Here is an 18,715-nt window from a genome sequence, read left to right on the forward strand (position 1 = left end):
CTAGGATATACCCTTTGGTTGGTTGGTGATGCATGGAGGGGATTGGAACCATGGCAATGAGATGATATACGATGGAATGAATGTAAGACTACGGTTCTGCCATGTAAACTATCATATAATTCACAATAAAACATTAAAATGATAGATAGATAGATGATAGATAGATAGATAGATAGATAGATAGATAGATAGATATAGATATATAGATATATGTTGTTGTTTTAAGTGCTGTCGAGTCAGTTCCAACCCGTAGTGATCCTGTATATGGTTTCTGAGGAGCAGCTGGTGAGTTTGAACTACTGGCCTTGAAATTCAAATCAGTTTTGCATTCCATCCCATTAACCCACAGCACCACACCAGGACTCCAAATTATTGTTGTTGTTGTTGTTGTTGTTGTTAGGTGCTGTCAAGTTGGTACCGACTCATAGCAACCTTATGCACAGCAGAACGAAACACTGCCGGATCCTGGGCCAACCTCACTCCTGTTGCCACTCTAGAGTCCATCGATGCTGCCGCTTGGCTAATCCATCTTGTTGGAGGTCTTCCTCTCTTTCTCTGTCCCTCCACCTTACCAAACATGATTCCTTCTCCAGCGACTGGCCGCTCCTGACAGTATGTCCAAAGTTTGATCATCTTGGCCTCCAAGGAGCACCCTGGCTGCACTTCTTCCAAAATGGTTCTTTTGGTTCTTTTGGCAGCCCATGGCACTTTCAATATTCTCCTTCAACACCATAACTCAAAAGCATCAAATCTTTTACGGTCTTCCTTATTCACTGTCCAGCTCTCGCATGCATCTGAGGTTATTGAAAAAACCCTGGCTTGGGTCAGGTAAATATATATATATATATATACATACATTTTTTATTTTACTCACTTGTTTAAAGATCTAATACAGATTGTGAATTCTAGCTATGAAATATGAATGCCAGTGAAACGAAATTATACATGTTAAAAGTGATCAAAATTTAGTTTATTTGCACATGAGGATCAACTGCTTTCTAAGATAAGAATACAATGTATTCAAGTTTATTTCACCTCATAAACAATCTTATAGGACAGAGTATTGTTTCTGAGGCAATAAATCTTCATGGAAGCAGACTGTCTCATATTTGTCCAATGGGGTAACTGGGTTTGAACTGCCCACCTTCCATTAGCAGTCCAGTGCTTAACCCACTACACCACCAGGGATCCTTTAAATTAAGATGTAGCTAAATATTTCAAAGCTGTATGTTCTAATATTTACGAAAATTTATAGCTGACGAAATTTTGTTTATCTTATTGATCACACGCTCCGATTTGTTTTCTTTCCCTGCCTTTAGTTTCTGAGTGAAAATGCTAAAGTAACTTTTTAATTAAATGTTTGTTCTCTTTCCTCAGTTATTACATAGAACTCTGCCCAGTTTCTGATCCAGTCATTTGGGCTGTTGTTAGGTGATGGAAGGTGTCCCTGGGTGACACAAATGGTTAGGTGCTAGACTACTAGCCCAAAAGTTGGTAGTTTGAACCTACTCAGAGGAATCTTGGATGGCAGCCCTGGTGATCTGCTTCTACATCCCTATGAGGCTGCTCTACTTAGACACATAGGGTCATCATAAGTCTAATCAACTCAGTGGCAACTAACAACAAAAACAGCCATGTACTCTAGGGAAGACTTGAACTCTTTACTCATTTATAGCCTCAGACTCTTATTGTTCAGGAGCCTCTCATATTCTTTCTCTCACTTTCCAAAGACATACACAGAAGAGCGAGCTCAGGGTGAGCATTGGGTACCGAACTGGCTTTTATTTTTGTTTTGTTTTGTTTTTAAATAATTTCTTTTGGAAAGGATGGGACTTATAAGAGCTTTTAGGGATTTTTAAATAGGTTTTGGATTTTCCAGATTTTGTAAATTGGAGGCTATAAGGATACCAATACCATGTTTGGTAAAGTGAAGGGTTGGAGAAAAAGAGGAAGATCCCCAGCTTGGTGGATTGACACAGGGCAGCAGCAACCGGCTCAGGCGTAGCAACATTGTGAGATGGCACAGGGCCAGGCAGTGTTTCATTCTGTTGTGCGTAGGGTTGCCATTAGTTGGTACCACCTCGATGGCAACTAACAACAACAACAATTGATAACCATTAGAACATTAATAAGGAGTTTTCTTAGTTATCTAGTGCTGCTATAACAGAGATACCACAAGTGGCTTTAACAAATTTATTCTCTCACAGTTTAGAAGGCTAGAAATCCAAATTCAGATCATCATCTCTGGAGACCAGTCCTTGTCTCCTTTGAGCAACTGCAGGCCCAGCATTCACTGGAGATCTCCAGGAGCTTCACAGTGCAGGGACCCTGGGTCCACAGGACACACTTCATCCTGGCTCTTCTTTATTGGTGGTGATAGGTCTCTCCTTTTATATCTCAAAAGAGATTGAACTCAAGATACAACCTAATCCTGTAGAGTCCAACCTCATTAACATCATAAAAATGAGGATTTATAACATGTAAGATAGTTATACCAGATCAGGGCTGATCACATCATGGTGTGATTACATTATATTCAATATTCTCATAATGGAGCAGCCCTACCTTTTAATTGTCAAACTGTTGAGACTCTAGGCCCAGCCAGGTTGACACAAAATCCTGACCAATCACAGGAGGCATAAGGTCCTGAAGAATTTGAGTGCTGTAGTTCTATTCCTTGTACACTTGCTCACTGCATGACCTTGAGCAAATTCCTTAACTTCTCTATATCATAATCTCCCTGTCTGTAAAATGGAGATAATTGTGCCTACTTCATAGGATTGTGAAGATTAAGTGACATAATACTGTCAAAGTACTGATAGTAATTTAAAAAAAAAAATGCACTGATAATAATGTCTGGGACATACTCCAGTAAGATACTCACTGGACTGAAAATCACAAGGTTGTCAGTTGAAACCCACCAGCCACTCTTTGAAAACACTATACAGGGTCACTGTGAGTTAGAACCAAGTTTTAAAAACCCTTAGCAACAAAACTCGCATACTTGCTGTTACTATTATTAGTGACAAAAAAAGTTTAAAGGTGAAGAGAAAAAGAAATTGAAAGCATTTCTAAAATTAAGATTTCCCTCTGTTTGCCTTATTTTGTACACATAAACTTTAGGAAATACAGTATTCACTTTTTCTAATTTATAGCAATATTATGTGATGGTATTCTTCCCTATTATATGTCTAAGATAGATTGGAAGGCATTATTCCCATTTTTCAGATGAATTGAGACTATGGATTTATCCTAACCTGAATTAAAAATTACAAGAGTTGGAAGTCAGGTATTTTGATTACACAGATGTGTTTTGTGTCATACTTGAATCAGCAAGTTTGAATTATTTAATGTCAGTGATAATCATCACTGGTAACATTCAAACTAAGATGAAAACAAAATAAACAGCATTCCTTTTGCTGTTTTCTAATACATTATGCCCTTTTTTTATGCAGTTATTACTCTCCAATGAATTTATCTTTAATTTTAATGAAGTCCAGTTTATAAATTTTTTCCATAGGTCATGGTCTGGCTGCTGTGTCTTAAAACTCATTGCCAAACCCAAAATTATGTAGATTTTCTTCTGTATTATTTTCTGAACGTTGTATAGTTTTATATATTACAATTAGGTAAATTTTTGTAAGAGGTGTAAGATCTGTATCTAAATTAAATTTTTTTGCATGTAAATATCCAGCTGTTCCAGCACAATTTGTGGAAAAGACTATCCTTGCAATGAATTGAGTTTGCTCCTTTGTTAAAGATTAGTTGACTAAATTTACATGTCTATTTCTGAGTTTTGTACTCTGTTCCATTGATCTGTTTGCCTATTCCTTCTCCAGTACCTTGCTGTCATGAATGCTGTAGCTGTATAGAAATTCTTGAAGTCAGACAATGTCAGTCCTCCAACTTGTTTACTTTTTCAGTGTGTTGCCTTTTCTGGGTCTTTGCCTTCATATATAAACATTATAATCAGATTTCTAGAATCCAAATAATAATAATGATTGGTGGAATTTTTATTAAGATTACATTGACTATGCAGACAAAGTTGGAAAGAACTGACACCTTAATAAGATTCCTTCATGAAAATGAAATATCTTAAGATTCCATCATGAAAATGAAAAGTCTTAGTTATATCTTCTTTGATTTTTCCTTGATCAGAATTTTGTAATTTTTCTCACATAAATCTTGTACATATTTTATTAGATTTATGCCTAAGTATTAAAAAGTTTTGGTGCTAATCTAAATGATAATGTGTCTTTAATTTTAAATTCTAATTTTTTATTACTGGTATACAGAAAGTTATTGATTTTGTATATTAGCATTGTATGCTACAGCTTTGTTTTAATTGCTTATTCTAGGAGTTTTGGGGGTCTATTCTTTGGGATTTTCTACATAGTCATGTTATCTGTGATCATAGTTAACTATATTTTTTCCTTTATATGTCACTATCTTTATTAAAAAAAAAAAAAAGTCCTGGTGTGGCGCTGTGGGCTAATGCACTGGACTACAAAGTCTGTTTGATACGTATGGTCAGCGTTTCAAGCTCAACAGCAACTCCTCGGAAACCCTATACAGGGTCGCTGTGGGTCACATCCAATTCAACAGCATTAAACAACAACAAAACATTCAGAAGTAATCAACCTCTCCTTCTAACTAGTTTGTCCTATTCTGGAAGCTCAGTTGAAACCTGTCTACTATGGGTGACACTGCTAGTATTTAAAATACTGTTGGCATAGCTTCCAACATCACAGCAACACACAAGCCACCACTGTACTACAAACTGACAAAACATAAGAATGAAATTTATTTGAAACTTCTATTGTCAACTATAAATGGTGTGTGTAAAAAGTACACATATACAAATTGTTAAGGATTGAAAATATTTATATCCTGCACCCAACACTCAGGTGGTGGTGGCTGTAAGCTGTTGAGTCACTTCCAACTCCCAGCAACTCTGTATAGGGTTTCTGAGGTGGTTCATCGTTGAGTGAACAGTTGTTGTTACTGCTGTTGAATTGGTTCCACCTGACAGCACATAGGATTTCCAAGGAGTAGCTGGTAGGTTTGAGCTGCTGACCCTGTAGTTCACAGCCCAGCACTGATCCTATTGCATCACACCAGGAGTCCAGTAAGTTGTATCCAGTAAGAGTGGCTGCTGTATTCAAACTGCTGACCTTGTAGTTAGCAGCCCAAGGTGTAAGCCACTACATTACTAGGGCTTCTTAGCAACCAGGTAAAGGAAGTAAAATCTACCACTGTTGTTAAAGGCCATCCATCAGTCTACTCCCACTCATAGTGACCCGTGTCGGGTTTCTGAGGAGTAACTCATGGACTTAAACTGTGGTTAGCAGTATAGTGCTTATCCTTATTCTGCTGCACCATGTTATCATTGTTTTTGTTGTTTTTAAGAGCAGTTGAGTCTATTCTGTTTCATATCAACCCTGTATAGAGTTCCTGAGGCAAGGCTGGTGGGTTTGAACCCCAAACCTTGTAATTAGCAGTCCAGTGCTTACCCTACAGTACTCCGACAGAATACCAGATATTATCATTGTTAGTGCCTTATAAGTTCCTTTCGTCTTTCACCAATCATATCCATGAATCTTACCTCCCTGCTTATAAGTGTTTTGTATTTATTATTTCATCAGATTGCTTTATTAACTATACAGGTGTCCCTAAAAATACATTGTTAGATTTTGAAAACAGAATAGCAACCACAAATCTGTCTATATGAGAAAGGGCAGTTGTGTTACAATTAGGTGAGACTTCCCAGGAAACGACATGCTAAGCAGTATCTGGATCATATTATGGCTTTAGCTTCTATAATAGCCCTTCTATAAGAGCCTTGGTGTCCTCCTGGTTTGGTGCTGTAGGATAAGCATTGGACTGCTAACCACAGGTCAGCAGTTGAATACTGCCACCCACTCCTTGGAAACCCTATACAGGGTTGCCATGAGTTAGAACAGACTCCATAGTACTTAATAATCTAGCTGGCCATGGCTCAGTAGGAAGTCTTCTGTAGAGTGGTATGTATATATCTTCAACTGATCCCGAGAGGAAAACACAAAGTAAGCGGTACCATCAGTGGTTACAACAAATCAAGTGCAGATAAGATTCTGCGTGAGAATCATATAGTCATTCTTTACTCAGGCCTAAAAGAACTTTGTGATGTGAAAGAACCCTTAATAACTTTATTTTATTTTTGTCACTTTGTACATATCTATACAGGTTATTCCAGGATCTCCTTTCTGCTTCCTTTTGGAAATACCATTTGTTGACCTTCTGTTACATTCATTATTCCATATCTTCCTTTTATGTTATATTCACAAAACTCAGAAAATTGCTACACTCATGGTTATGGTTTACATTCAGATTAAAATCAGAGAAGTTAAAACATGTATGAAACAGAGTCCAAGAGAGACTAGGGATGTTTTCAGCTGTCTTATCCTAGTGGAGTCTTAGGGGCAGCACTTATTTTTCATATATATGTGTGTATGACAGTATGCATGAAGCATTACCAACCAAAAAAGCTCACCTGAACCTTGGTGTCCAGGGTTCTTTTCAGGGGTCAGCCAGGTAGGCATGAAGCTACTTTAGTCACTCAGTCTCTAACCAGAGGTGAAAATGACACCATGTGACCCAAGGCACCCACTGTAAATCACATTGTTACCATAAACTATCTGGTGTGACCCAAGACCCCAGGTTAAAAAAGATTCTTAATAGGAAGGAGAGTCCAAAGACTTAAAGGTTCTCTTCCAAGACTCATCAAGGGTCAGATCTTTCTTTGGAATGTATACTCTTCAAGTAATTCATTTCTGCTAAATTTATCTTTTAATGCACACATTGTTTCAGTGAAGTACCTCCTCTAGAAACTTCTTGAGAAATGGTGTTTGATAGACAATTTTGGAGACTTTTCATGTCTCAAAATACCTTTATTATACTGTCCTAATTGACTGATCGTTTGGGCGAGTCTGGAACTCTAAATTGGCGATAATCTTCTCTGAGAATTTTGAAGATGTTGCTCCACTTCCATTGTCATTGTTGAAGTTTGAAAAACTGTTGAATCTTGAACTGTTATATGTGACTTGGATTGTTGTTTTTTGTTTCATTAATTTGGGGCAGGGTAGGGTACTTCTCCTTTCTGGAAATTATTATATATTTCTTTAACCCTAATGTACTAAACCTTGAGAGTGATGATATGTGTGGGTCTGTGTCTCCAACCATTTTAGGGAGCATTCAAAGGGCCTCTTCAGTATGGCACAGTGGTAAAGCACTCATCTACTAAGTAATAGGTTGGCAGTTCAAACCCACCAGCCTTTCCATGGGACAAAGATGTGGCAATCTGCTTCTATAAAGACTGACAGACTTGGAAATCCTGTGCAGCATTTCTGCCCTGTCCTATAGGGTCACTATGAGTTGGAATAGACTCAACTGCAATGGGTTTGGTGTGAGTTTTTGATTGTTTATTTGTTTGTGTAATTTGGGGAAATGTCCGTATATTTTTTGTTTTCTCCCCCCTCCTTTTTTTTTTTATCCTGTTTTCTCTTTCTGAAACTACTAACATTTGGATGTTGGACCTCCTAAATCAATGATTTTCTCATCCCATCTTTCATATTTTACATCTTTCTTCTTGCTCAACCTTGGAACATTTTCTGAACTTATAACCCTTCTGATTAGAGTTCAAAAAGTTTGTGGAAAAAATCCATTATCTTTAAAAATGAATGCTTTTATGGTTTATTAATCCGCTGGTGAAAAATCCACACAATCATCATAGATCAAGTCACAGCAGAATCTTTATTCTGTTGTCTAATCTACAACTCACTTTTTACTAGCACCAGCATTGGCCTTTGCTGTTCCTCTGATTTTCTTCATTGTTTTTGCTTTCTTTGGGCTGTTTTCTTAAAGTTTTTTTGTTCTCATACAGGCCATGTCTTGAAATCTATGTTTGGGTTCTTTTTTTTTTTTTGCATAACTCAAGGAACAGTAGTCATGCTGAAGTCACTAGTCCTGCCACCACCAAAATAGGTCCTGAATCCAAACGCAAAGATGAGTGAGTGCTGGTGTCATATTATACATTTTGGTAAGTTTTCGCTCACATTTCTGTCTTAAGTAGTGTTACCTTTCCAGGGTGAATGACATCAGTGACCATTTGCTTCCCCTGAAGTAGTCCATTGGTCATGAACTTCCTGGTCCAGATAGTTACTGTGTCATTCATGATGGCAGCAGACACTCAGGAAGCAGGGAGGAAAAGAAGTGGGAAAATTCCATTATCTTTTCATTCAATTTTTCCATGAACTTTTAAAGCCCCATGCCTCATATTTCATCTCTACTAGCATGTTTCATTTCCATCAAATATTTTTATTCCCCCAATTTTTTATTAATAGCATCTTGTGTTTGTTCCATAGACGTATAATCTTTTCTTATATCTCTTTATCTATTAATGATAGGAGGGTTATTTTCTGTATATTTTCCTTATTTCTTTCTACATTGTTTTGGTCTTTGTCTTTCACTAAAGACTTTTGAGATACCTGGTCATCTTTGGCTGTCATCAGCTCATTGTTAAGAGTGGAAGCTTTGGGAATGTGGATGAGACATATATACTTTGAATTTCACCATAGAGTGATATGGCTGCATTTGTTACGATGCTGAAATTTTTAGGTCTTCTATTCAGATTCCTCAAAGGAAAAAAAAAAAAGTTTCAAATCTTTTAGATAGTAAAGGTCTAGTTTCTAGCGTTTTAAGAACCTAAAATGGGAAGAGGGCTGAGAAGTGAAGGGTTGTTGTTATAGATCATTAATATCCTTGTCTTTAGTATGGTGCCAGATTATCAGTTCTGCCTAGTATCTTAACTGATGTATTTGAGACCAAAGCCAGGTTATAGAGTAGGCAAAGAGAGTTAGGGATTTAACTGTTCTAAAACAGCTTTTAGAGTCCTGTTATGGCGATATGGGATAATGTACTGGACTGCAAGGTCATTTGAACCACAGGGTTGGCAGTTCAAACTCACCAGCCACTCCTTGGAAACCCTATATAGGGTCGCTATGAATCATAACCTACTTGATGGCACGTAGCAACAACAGCCACCCCATCCCACCTGTCAGATCCAGTGGTAAGCGGTGCTCTTGATTCCTAAAACTTTTGAAATTTTTGAAATGTATATCAGGTTAGTTCTCAACCTTTCTCAATACTGGCTTGAGATTCATCTTTCTTGTATTGGGGATATCCAAGCTACCTAAAGACTGGATGATTTGTTAAAATTCACAGGAAACACATAAGTTATTATGCTCATTGTTAACAGTTTATTACAGTAAAAGGATGCAGAGTAAAATTAGCAAAGGGAAAAGGTATCTGAAATGAAGTCTGGAGGAAATCAGGCAGGAGCTCCCAAGGGTCGTCTCCCAGTATAGTCACATGATGTGATTAAGAAATGTGGCATGGTTTCTTTCCTTTCAGCTGGAACCACTATCATTTAGTAACCCACCAGAATGATTAACACAAAGGGAAAGAGGCAAGGTACCTCACCTGCTGTATGTTCTCCAGGCCTTTCAGAAAACAGGGAGATTTCCTTTGGCCACATGTATGTGAATCTACAAGAAAGGCGATGCTGTGGACATCAGTAGAATGAGCACAATTTTAAAAAGAGATTCTTTATAAACATTACCATAGCAAAACCGAAAGAGTCTACAGTGTGACCCAGCATGCTGTGGGCATTGTGAACGAACAAGTTAAGGGCAACATACTTGCCAAGAGGATTAATGTACATATTGAGCATGTTAAGCATTCTAAAAGCTGAGATAGCTTTCTGAAGCGCATGAAGGAAAATGATCACAAAAAGAAGGACGTCAAAGAGAGAGGTGCCTGAATTCAACTGAAGCTCCAGCCTGCTCCCCCTAGAGAAGCACACTCTGTGAGAACCAATGGAAAGAAGCTGCTAGAATCTATTCCCTATGAATTAATGGCATGACAGGTGTAAAATAAAAGTGGGATGGAAAAGAAAAAGAAAAGAAAGAACTGTGACATGTTGTCTCATTAGATACTCAGTACTCAATACTGAAAACTGGTCACGTAGGCACCTTCTCTGCTATTCATAGAGTTTTCAGTGACTCGCGATTCGGAAGTAGTTCGTCACTCTTTCTTCCTAGTCTGTCTTTGTCTGGAAGCTCATCTGAAACCTGTCCACCATGGGTGACTCTTCTCGACCAAGAAGCAGTTGTTCGAACAGAGCATGGGAACACTGAATGTTTTAAAATTGGGAAAGGTGTGCGACAAGGTTGTGTTCTTTCACCATACTTATTCAACCTGTATGCTGAGCAAATAATCCGAGAAGCTGGGTTCTATGAAGAAAAACATGGCATCAGGATTGGAGGAAGACTCATTAACAACCTGCGATATGCTGATGATACAACCTTGCTTGCTGAAAGTGAAGAGGACTTGAAACATTTACTGACGAAAATCAGGGAATACAGCCTTTGGTATGGATTGCAACTCAATGCAAAGAAAACAAAAATCCTCACCACTGGACCAATAAACAACATTCTTATCAACGGAGAAAAAATTGAAGTTGTCAAGGACTTCATTCTTCTTGGATCAACTATTAACATTCGCGGAAGCAGGAGTCAAGAGATCAGACGACGTATTGCATTAGGCAAATCTGCTGCACAGGAACTTTTTAAAGTACTGAAGAGCAAAGATGTCAGCTTGAGGACTAAGGTGCGCCTGACCCAAGCCATGGTATTTTCAGTAGCCTCATATGGATGTGAAAGCTGGACAGTGAATAAGGAAGATCGTAGAAGAATTGATGCCTTTGAATTGTGGTGTTGGAGGAGAATACTAAAAGTGCCATGGACTGCCAAAAGAACCAATAGATCTGTTTTGGAAGAAGTGCAGCCAGAGTGCTCCTTGGAGGCCAGGATGGCTAAGCTTCATCTCTCATACTTTGGACATACTGTCTATAGGGAACAGTCACTGGAAAAGGATGTCATGCTGGGTAAGATGGAGGGTCAGAGAAAAAGAGGAAGACCTCTAACGAGATGGATCAGCCAGGTGGCATCATTGATGGCATCGAGTGTGGCAGCGGTAATGAGGTTGGCCCAGGATCAGGCATTGTTTCGTTCTGCTGTGCATGGGGTCACTATGAGTCGGTTCTGACTCGATGGCACCTGACAACAACAACATGCACCTTCTGCCTAACATATACAAAAATTCCAGACTCTCCGAAAGAAAGCAGTTGTTTATCATAAACCATCTTGTGTATACAAGGCCCAATGAATCACTTATCATTTAGAGAACAATGGGAACCCTCCAGAAATTTATGTCTTAAATTCCAGTTGAGATCCACCTTACAAACAGACTTTTCTAGGGATTATAGTCTCAGGTTGCTGTTAACTCTGTTATAAACACAAACCTATCTACTTTCTATATTTCAAAATTTTGTTTATTGTATCTTTTGCTATTTTCCTCAAACTTGTGGGTTTATGCCTTTTTTTTTAAGTCCCTTTACTGTGGTTCTAATGGAGTTTCATATGTAAACAAAATCAACTATGGAGTTTAATATTAACCTAGAATTTCATTTGATTATAAATCAACCTGACCCAAATTGAATAAAATCATTTAAGCAACTTGAAAGAAAACAGACTAAGAGCAAGGGAGAAAAAAAGGCATTAGCCTAAGAGAGACACTAGAGTATACTGTATCCTAGAAACAAGAATAGACTGCTGTGCTCTCGTAGTGTCAGAAGCCAACTCATTTCAGAAGGAGGAAGGAGAATCACCATCAGCACTTGCTAAGTCATTGAAATGGCCTCCCAGAACTCACAGTTTGGGGTTTTATTAGGGAAGTAACAGGTTACATATCAGGATTGACTTGGAAGTAAGAGGAACAGCTTAGGAGACAAAATACAGTTTATCAGTCAGGACAGCTTCCAGCCAGCACTGCCCTTCTTGCTGCTGTGCTCACAGGCAAGCCTTACGCTCAGCCTGGCCACCCTGTTGAGCCTTAGTCTCATTCTAGCTTCCACCACTGGACCTCACTCTCAGGCCTAATACCTGCCCTTGGCCTCTGCCCTGTTCACTGCTTGTTAGCTCCATAGGCAAGAACCCCAAGATACCCTTCTCTGCCAGCAAGCCTCCTGCCCAAAGGCATTCAGCTTTCTCATTCCATAGGTTGGCAAGTCTAGCTCCACAGTGGAGTGCCTAAAGGTACCTCATTTTTCCAACAAGCTTCCTACCCAAAGATGATCAGATATCTAACTCTGTGTGTCCACAAGTCCACCACAGCCACCTTACCCTGTAAGAAGCCTACGGCAGCTCTCACACCAGTCTCCGCTATTCACCGCTTATACTGCTACCACCTTCTCATGCCTTCTTATACTGTCTCATGCCATCTCCAGTGGTACAGCTCTCTGTGTCCTAGGTCTAGGAGTTTCTCAGCATAGGAACCCAGGTCCAAAGGGCACAGTCCACTCTCAGTTCTTCTGATGGTAGTGAAGGCCCATTCAATTTCTGTGGGATTGACTCTCATGAGACTACTCCTCCCTACAAGACCACAAACTGACCAATCCTCCTGGTAGGCCACAATCACCTAATTTACTTAGTAATCAGTCAATTCCCACAAGGGTTTAATGTGCCCTTTTTCATAATTGTATAGTAAACTGTCCATTCCCTGCATGCATCTTATGTATCCTATTTTGTATAGTAAACTGTCCAACCCTTTCACAATATTGTGGCCAAGCAAAATAATCATCCTGGCAGAAGCACAAACCCAGAATCAGAAAGACCATATATAAAGAGAAATCCAATGTACTGCAACTGCTGTAAAAAAATAAATATTTAAAAGATGAAATATATGATAGGAATTGAAAGAGAACATCTGAAGGAAAATCTGGCCATTTATATAAATGCAGACAGTAGCAATGGTAAGCTTAGGAATGATGCACTAAGAACTGGCATTCAATTGTTCAGAACTTTAGCAATTGAGGTTGAAACTGTAGATTACTCTTTCTATGAAAGTGATCAACATAATTAGATTTATATTCCTGGCTATTCATCATGGTGAAGAGTTCACTACAAGTCATTTTTGCATCAATTCCAAATTTATGTAGATATATTTTCCAATGGTATGGTGCTGTAGGATCAGCACTGGACTGCAAACCACAAAATTGAAACTCACCAGCTGCTTCTTGGAAATCCTTTGCAAGGTCACTATGAGTTGGAACCTGCTCGACAGCACTGAACAACAATACAATGTAGGGATTTCTGGTGTAGTGTTGTAGGATCAGCACTACACTGCGAACCACAAAGTTGGCACATCAACATCAGGGTGGCTTCTAACTGAAAGATTGGAGGTTCACCTCTGTGACAACTTTTTTGTTGCTGTTGTTCTCCCATAAAGGTTCTCTTTCAAATTAATGAAAATGGGACAACCTATTTGGCAGAAAGAAAATGCTAGTAAAGCATCAATTATGTAATTTATAACCTACCATCTTCAAAGCAGCATGATTCTACATGCCATGATAGTGGTAGTGGTGATGGTCACATGCTGTCTAGTCAATTCAGACTCATAGTGAACCTATAAGGCATGTCCAAGACTGTGCATATTTGTGGGACCAGAAAGCCTCGTCTTTCTCCATGGAGTGGCTGATAGATAACCTTGCAGTTAGCAACCAAACTTATAACCCAAAATGCTACCAAGGCTCCTTTCTAAATGCCGTTGTTGTTGTTGTTAAGTGCCATCAAGTCGGTTCTGACCCATTGCGACCCTATATAGGGTTTCCTAGAAGCGACTGGTGAGCTTGAGCCGCCAACGTTGCAGTTCAAACCAACCTTGCAATCCAGTGCATTAACCCCAGCACCACATCTATTGTAAATACCTAAGGAAATAGAAATGACACACAGTTTCAGTGTAATCGTTTCTCAAACGTTGAGATACCTTTGTTAATTCAACCCATATTAGGTAACATTTACAAATAAAGTATGTTTGACATACTCTCATGTTTTTCTTTTCTTTGAGAATTTAAATGAGATAAAATATGGAAGTCTGCATTTTAAAATGGAGAAATTATTTTAGATTACTTGTTTATTTGTTTGGGTCCTGATATCAAGCTGTAGGATAAAACCACAAAGTTGGTGGTTCAAACACCCCAGCTGCTCCTAAGAAATCCTATACAGGGTCACTAGAGTCAGAACAGACACAATAGTACTTAACATCAACAGCATTTATGGGTTAAATACTGTAAAATAAAATTGAGTTATATGCTTATGATGACAGTATATTAAGTCATCATTAGTGTAAAGATTCTAGTATCTTTCTAAATTAGTAGCTACTAGTTTGTGTATCAAGGAGCCCTGGTGGCATAGTGTGTTACTCATTGAGCTGCTAACCAAAGATCAGCAGTTCAAACCTACCAGCTACTCTGTGGGAGAAAGATGAGACTTTCTGCTCTCATAAGATGTATACACTTGGGAACCCATGCAGCATTGATATGGGTCAGAACTGATTAGACAGCACTCCGCAGCAGCAGCAGTTTGTATGTCAAGAAATCAAACAGCATATTGCATTGAGCAAATCTGCTGCAAAAGACCTCTTCAAAGTGTTAAGGAGCAAAGATGTCACCACGTTGAGGACTAAGGTGTGCCCAAGCTTAACCATAGTATTTTTATGCATATAAGAGCTGGAAATAAGGAAAACTGGGCAAGAGTTAATGCATTTGAATTAGAGTGTTGGCAAAAAATAGTGAAAGTACCATGGATTATCAAAAGAAGTACAGCCAGAATGCTTCTTAGACATGAGGAGGCTGAGACTTTGTCTCATGTACTTTGGACATGTTATCAGGAAGGACCAGTCCCTGAAGAAGGACATCATGCTTAGTAAAATAGAAGGTCCAAGAAAAAAAGAATGAAGTCCCACCCTCCCAACAAGGTACATTGGCACAGTGGCTGCAACAATGAGCTCAAACTTATCAGGATGGCATAGAAACAGGAAATGTTCCATTCTGTTGTGCATAGTGTCACTATGAGTCAGCTGACTCGATGGCACCTATCACCAAGTTTGGATATGCAATAAAGGTGGATTATATGATGAAAAACATTTGACATCCATCAACACATTGGTATTCTAAATTATTTAGATACATGTTCTTTATTTACCATCCTAAACTTCAAAAAACTTCATAAAGCATGTTAGTTATTTTTCATGAATGTTGTTGTTAGGTGCCATTGAGTCGGTACTGACCTATAGCGACCTTATGCACAGCAGAATGAAACACTGTCCGATCCTGGTCCAACCTCTACTGTTGCCACACTGCAGTCCATCAATGCTGCCACTTGGCTAATCATCTCGTTGGGCGTCTTCCTCTTTTTCTCTGATCCTCCACCTTACCAAACATGATATCCTTCTCCAGCGACTGGTCCCTCCTGACAATATGTCCAAAGTATGAGAGACGAAGTTTGGCCATCTTGGCCTCCAAGAAGCACTCTAGCTGCATTTCTTCCAAAATGGATCTATTGGTTCTTTTGGCAGCCCCATGACACTTTCAATATTCTCTTCCAACACCATAACTCAAAAGCATCAATTCTTCTACGGTGTTCCTTATTCACTGTCCAGCTTTCGCATGCATATGAGGTTATTGAAAATACCATGGCTTGGGTCAGGCACATCTTAGTCCTCAAGCTTACATCCCTTCAACGCTTTAAAAAGGTCTTGTGCAGCACATTTGCCTAATGCAATGTCGTTTGATTTCTTGACTGCTGCTTCCTTGAGTATGGATAGTTGATCCAAGAAGAATGAGGTCCTCGACAACTTCAATCTTTTCTCCATTGATGAAAATGTTGTTTATTGGTCCAGTGGTGAGGATTTTTGTTTTCTTTACATTGAGATGTAATGCATACCGAAGGCTGTGCTCTTTGATCTTCATCAGTAAATGTTTTAAGTTATCTTCACTTTCAGCAAGCAAGGTTGTATCATCTGCATATCACAGGTTGTTAATGAGTCTTCCTCCAATCCTGACGCCACGTTTTTCTTCATATAACCCAGCTTCTCGCATTATTTGCTCAGCATACAGGTTGAATAAGTATGGTGAAAGAATATAACCTTGTCGCACACCTTTTTAAATGTTAAGACATTCATGAATAATCCGTCAAAATTGTACAGTGCAGGATAATGCACTGGACTGCAAGGTTAGTTTAAACAGCAAGGTTCAAACTCACCAGCCACTCCTCTGAACCCCTATACAGGGTCGTTATGAGTCAGAATCAACTCAATGGCACTTAACAACAACATTGTACAAATAGTACTCCTGGTGTGACAATGTAGGGTAAGCCCTGGACAGCTAACCCCAGGTTAGCAGTGCAAACTCACCAGCCACTTAAATTTCATAATCATGTTCTATTAGCTATAGTCTATAAAATACTTGGAATTCATTAATAGCAGATTATTGTTTTTAATTTTATTATAATCTAAATGTGATTTCATCACCCAGATGTTTTCTGGTACACTGTAACATATCCTGTAAATCTGAGTCTGTAGAGACCTTTATCGTCTTTGTCCAAATCTACTCTCTCATACACCCATTATCCATCCCATCCCATAATTTGTAATCTTATCATTTTTTTCTTCATTTGATCCTTTTTAAATGTTTTCATTTAAATCCAGCTTTTTTCAGTTGACGCTTCATGCCATACAAACCCCTTCTCAATTAGTCTGAAAAACAATCAGCGAATTTGATGTCTCTCCATATTATTTATCAATGTTTACCATCATCATCTCTCTGAAATCTGTGCCATCTGATTAGGTCATCATTGGCTATGTTAGTAACTTCTACCTTACTGGATGAGTCAGCACTTTTTTGTTTCTGTCCTTGTCTCCTGTTATATATGATCTCTTCCAATACCCAAATCAATAACCTAGTGATGTCTCTCAATTCAGAGGCTTTTCAAAACTCTAGAATCCTCTATTTTCCTTTGAGCCGTCTCATAAATGGCCACAGCTCTTGGGTCAGCTCTTGAAAATGGAGTGATTCTTTTTGATCAGTGTTTTTTACTTGTTTTCCCTTATTCAAAGGAGCCCCCGTAGCACAGTAAATTAAGTATTAGGCTGCTAAGCATGTTTGGCAGTTCAAACAATTCAGTCATTCCAAGAAGAAAGATGAGGCTTTCTGCTCCCATAAAGATGTACAGTCTTGAGAAACCCTAACAAGCAGTTCCCTGTTCTATTAGGTGGCTATGAATCAGAATGAACTCATTGGTAGTGGGATTGGTTTGGGTACCATATACAAACTGAATTCATCCTTCTGTTTTTCACCTTCATCCTAACTTTTAGTCACTTAACCTTTTTTGCTTCGCTCATCCCACTAGCCCCTTTCAATGTTATTTGCTCTTAAAACCTACGGTCACCTAGCATTCTTCATCTCTTGGCTTTTTGCTTTTCCAGTCTGGTTTATTCATCTGTTTTGTGTTTTTTTTCAGATTGGCTTAATTTTAAAATTAGGGAACCCTGATAACTATATCTACTATTAACTGCCTTACTTTATCTAGACCTCCCTGTTTCTCAATCTGTTCTTTCACAAGCCTTCTATTCATGCGCTACAAGTATTTTCTGTATTCCAGATGCATAATCCTAACATGCATTCCTATTTTACTAGTAAAAAATATCTATCTGCCAAATTCTCTCATTCTTCTTTTCTATATCAAAATGATGTCTCTATCCACATTATGTCCAAATTTATATTTCAACAAAGATCTTATTGATTCTATGTAGACTTCCAAGGTTTTTTTTTTCCAACCATATTTTCTTTCCTCCTGACTCAAAAGTACCTGTCTGCCATTATAGTTTTAACTTCCTTCTTCCAGACCCTTTTTAATAATTGAGCTTTTTCTACCTGTCTCCTTCTCCTCTGTTTTCTCCTTGCCCATTCTATCATGTTTGGTAAGGTGGAGGGTGAGAGAAAAAGAGGAAGACCCCCAGCAAGATGGATTGGCAAAGTGGCAGCATCAGCGGGCTCAAGTGTGGCAACAATTGTGAGGTTGGCCCAGGACCAAGCAGTGTTTCATTCTGTTGTTCATAGGGTCGCTATGAGTCGGTACCAACTCAATGGCACCTAACAACAACAATTCTATTTAGTCCATCTCTGATTAACAAGTTGTTACATCAGAAACTAGGAGTACTGGTGTGGCACTGTAGGATAAGTACTGGACTTGGAACCACAAAGTTGATGGTTCAAGTCCACCAGCCACTCCTTGGAAGAAAGATGAGGGTTTCTGCTCCTATAAAGATATATAGCATTGGAAATCCTTTACAGGGTGGTTATGAGTCAGAACCAACTCAAAGGCACTTAACAGCAACAAGTCAGAAACTGTAAAGAATGGGTGAGGATAGCAAACTTATTTGGTGTGGCCCTGCCAAGGCAACCACAGTTTCAGCCATCGCTTTAGTGGTGAGTTCATTAAATGTTTGACCAAATACAGCAGGCTCACTTTTAAGTTGATAATTTTGTATGTCCCACAAATCATGTTATGGATATACTTTGGCAAAAATAAAGTTACCAACCCCTGCTGTAAAGGGTTTGAGATTTTGAAAGCTAACAGCTAACCTGCCATTTTGTTATTGTTAAGTGGTGTCAAGTTGGTTATTACTCATACCAACCTTTGTATAGGGTTTCTGAAGAGTGTCTGGTAGGTTTGAACCACTGAGCTTGTGGTTAGTAGTCCAGTGCTTATCCTGTAGC

General features: G+C 38.7%; 1 protein-coding gene and 2 pseudogenes across 1 annotated transcript in view; 2 read left to right on the forward strand and 1 right to left on the reverse strand.

Annotated features, from left to right (window-relative positions):
- GPR137C (G protein-coupled receptor 137C) overlaps window positions 1-18,715 on the forward strand; it is an 87,535-nt gene that overhangs the window by 23,005 nt on the left and 45,815 nt on the right. The window lies entirely within an intron of this gene.
- LOC102812592 lies at window positions 7,816-8,212 on the reverse strand (annotated as a pseudogene).
- LOC102812215 lies at window positions 9,483-9,961 on the forward strand (annotated as a pseudogene).

Source organism: Chrysochloris asiatica, unplaced genomic scaffold (genome assembly GCF_000296735.1).
Source record: "Chrysochloris asiatica unplaced genomic scaffold, ChrAsi1.0 scaffold00194, whole genome shotgun sequence".
In the NCBI taxonomy this organism is placed as follows: domain Eukaryota; kingdom Metazoa; phylum Chordata; class Mammalia; order Afrosoricida; family Chrysochloridae; genus Chrysochloris; species Chrysochloris asiatica.